This window comes from Triticum aestivum, chromosome 6B, assembly GCF_018294505.1.
Source record: "Triticum aestivum cultivar Chinese Spring chromosome 6B, IWGSC CS RefSeq v2.1, whole genome shotgun sequence".
NCBI classification, from domain to species: Eukaryota; Viridiplantae; Streptophyta; class Magnoliopsida; order Poales; family Poaceae; genus Triticum; species Triticum aestivum.
In genome coordinates, this window is record NC_057810.1 from 186,611,534 (window position 1) to 186,615,077 (window position 3,544).

At 48.0% G+C, this 3,544-nt stretch overlaps 1 long non-coding RNA gene across 1 annotated transcript; it reads left to right on the forward strand.

The window, feature by feature from the left end:
* Positions 1-1,780: 1,780 nt before the first annotated feature.
* Positions 1,781-3,139, forward strand: LOC123133915 (uncharacterized). Its single transcript, XR_006465431.1, has 3 exons — positions 1,781-2,294; positions 2,417-2,489; positions 2,847-3,139. It is a non-coding gene; the product is annotated as an uncharacterized lncRNA (long non-coding RNA).
* The last annotated feature ends 405 nt before the right edge of the window (positions 3,140-3,544 follow it).

Genomic DNA, 3,544 nt, shown 5'->3' on the forward strand with positions numbered 1-3,544 from the left:
CTCCTTTTGGGCACTCGAAAAATGAAAAATGTTTTTGCAAAAAAACTCATTTCTCACTACACCTTTTTGAAGATATTTATCTTTTTTCATGTTTGTTATTTTTTTCTGAAAACTCGTTAACATTTTGGTGACACAATGAGAAGGTTTTCTATTTTCTTTTTGAATTTCTCAGGTCATAAAATAGCTGTCATGACTTTAACATATTATTTTTAAACAACTATGACCAATTTAGATGGTCATAGCATCATACTGCATTCTGATTGGTCTGTAGACCCTTCACGCGGATCGTGCATCATACGCCGTCGGATGCTCGTGGATCCAACGGCTATCCACACCAACCCCGAAACCCTAGCTGGTCATTTTCCATCCACCCCCCCGCCTCCTTTCTTTCCCACCCCCACATCAACCCATCCATCTCCTCGCTGCCTCCTCCCTTCCAGATCTCCTCGCTGCCCGACAGAGAGAGAGAGCTGCCTCCTCCCTTCCAGATCGCCGCTGGCACCTCCCTCCGGCGGAGCTGGCCGCCGTCCATGGCCTCCCGCACGCCCTACTCCTCTCACCCCTCCCCTTCCCTCACCCAACCAAACCACACGTCCATGGCCACATCCCAGCTCGATCTCGTCGGGAACGAGGCCACCTGCAACCACCGGCCTCCATCAATCCAACCATCCATCCATGCCCGCGGTAGCACTCCCGCCGCCCGTGCTCCTTCCCCAGCAGCGAGAGGCTTCGAGAGAGCCGAGGCGCGCTCCGAGCGGGGCGATCCACCATCCGTCCCAACCTCCTCCGCCCGCCTCCTTCTGTTTTCTCCGCCCGCCTCCTTCTGTTTTCTACGGGTCCTGCATATGGTGGCGATGGGCATCGGCGCCGGGTGCCTCGCCCCAGCGTCCGCCTACGCGCTGATCCGGCGACGGCGGCCCGGGCGTCCGCCTGTGTCGTCCGCATGCGGCTCCGGCACTTCGCGTGGGGCCGCTATGTCGTCGAGCTCAGCAGGGAGGGCCCCGCGATGTGCCCCACGCAGCAGCAGCAGCAGCAGCAGCTGGCCCCGCCCGTCATGCCCGGCTTCCTTGCGCCTCCCCTGCCCGCGCCTGCCCAGTCGCCGGCCCCGACGCAGCTGAGACGGACTTCAGGAAGGCGCTGGACTCGGCGCTGTTCCGGCGGTGGCTGGAGAACCTGCAGGCGGAGAAGGGCCTGCTCGCCCACGGGAACCTCAGCCCCCGGAGATCCTCATCCAGGTGCGGTCCTAGTGCTTCCCCCCTCCCTCTGAATCGAAATGTTTGAGCTAGTACGATTTCCTCGGGGAATCTGTCTGTCGACGGCGCATCTGAAATATACTCCGTGATGTGTTGCAGGGGGTGGACATGTTTGGGAAGCGCGTGGGTTCCTCAAGTTCAAAGCCGACATCGTCGACGAGGAAACCAAAGCCAAGGTGATCACAATGTCCCAGAACAATATATGGACCTGATTATCTTGTTTCTGTGCCGATTTACTTGTTTCTGTCTTACTTTGCCTAGTGTTTGAACCAGTTGGTCTGTTAGATTTTGAATGGCAAGTCGATAGACTCCGTTGCTCCATCTGTACATAATTCTGTTTGTGTTCGTTGTAGTGGTAATTATGGCTTTAATAGTTATTGAAGATTGCACCTGTAAATCTAGATCTACTTGGATCCTGGTGGCTTCTTTTGCCAAGCAATATCATGTGCTTATTAGTTGCAAGTTGTATTGGTTTGCTCTGTTGCCATGTTAATTCTGCAACATATTTGGTTTTGTCTGATTAAAAAATTGGTCATGCTCATGAGCAGTATATATGCACTTGGTTGGTTCGTTGTTGGCAGTTTAGCTACACAAACTGACTGACATTGCACAATAAAATGTAGCAGATTTGCTAGCAATCCTTCTTTCTCTCGTATAGAAGTACATGCTATCTAACGTGAGCAAAATCATTGCGTAACTACAGGTACATCATATGACTAATTTACACAGAATACTGATACTCGACCCCATGCATTCAGTTTCAGAACTTGAAACTAATTAACCTGTGGAAACTAACCTGACTAGTAGCTTCTCTGGCTTCCAGTTTACAACTTCTAGGATATCAATCATTCATTCTCAAGTTGCTGCTGGCAGCTACAAGTCGCCTTTTTCTGGAATTTTCATGTTCTTTTTTTGTGTGTATATGCCTTCCTCTTCGATTTCGAGATTGTGATTGAGGTCAATTGATGGTGGTGGTTGTGCGATGCAGATGTTCGGGATGGTGGAGAAGGAGATGGAGTACCGGGTCGAGCTTTTCAACCGGTGAGTGATGAGCCTTCTAGCTGTTGTACTACCACCAGTCCACCACCTGGGTGGGGCTTGTGAGATCAGATCGCTTGTGAGATCAGATCGCTGGTTGATGCAATGAATTGTGGTTATTGCAGGCAAATTTGGGGCTGAGGAAAGAAGACGAGGAGCAACTTCTCTCTGGTCTGGTCGTTGGAACTTCAGGACAAGGTACGGCATCCCCATCTCCCTCCCTCTCTTTCTCTGCTTACAAATGCCGCTAAATTAAGGAATATTTGATGCAAATCCTGGCTGTGTAAGGAATTCAAGAGGGATTTGTATGAACAAGTCCAGTTTTTTTAGTTAGTACCAAACAGAGAAGATGCGGTCCAGATTGGCCAATTTTGCTGCTACCACATGGATTTGTATCTATGCAACCATCTTCCTACTGTTTGTGTTGTTTGGATTGCAAGAAATTCAGCTTTGGGTGACCTGCACTTAGTTTAATTTCTTTGAATAATCAACCGTATTGTTTCTGTATTGTTTTGCTGCTGTATTGTTTCTCACTCATGATTGATCTACTGCCAGGTGAAGGTTTTCAAATGTTGAAGGAGGAGGACAATAGGAACTTCTGTGATGTCTTGTCATCTATTTTCTTTTCTTTGTTGTAGAATAGTTCTGTTTGGCACTTACTGGTTGGATGTAAAGATATGTACTGCTAGAATGAATGCATGTAAAGATATTTTGGGCTCCTATAATATTTCATGTTGCTTTGAAAATGTATCGGAACTGGGCTAGGCCCAAGATAACTTGTAGTGTGATGTGTTGTAATGTCAATGGCATAATAAAAGAAGTTGGATTGGATCAATTATTTCGGCCCAGCCCAAGATATATTGAACAATTATTTTTTAGGGGAAAACTTGAGAGGCCCAGCAAAGAAATGGACCAGAAAAAACAAGACCAAAAAAATCTGTCAAAAGGGATAGGAAAAGAAATTTAAAAGGCCGAATTACTGGGCCAGGCCCATGAAGCTAGTGAAAATTAACAGAAATAAATATATATTGAAAAGGCCGAATTGTTGGGCTCGGCCCATGTAGAAAATCAAATTGGACCGGGCTGAATCTTGTGCCACATCAGCTTGCCACGCTAGATGCCTACGTGGCCTGGGGGAGGTTGCTAGTGACCAAAACGCCACAGTAGGAATATTTTGGTCGTAAACGTCTTTGACCATTCCAGAAGAAAGGTCGCTATAGTCAGTTTACGACGGCCAGCTTTTGACCTTCTGT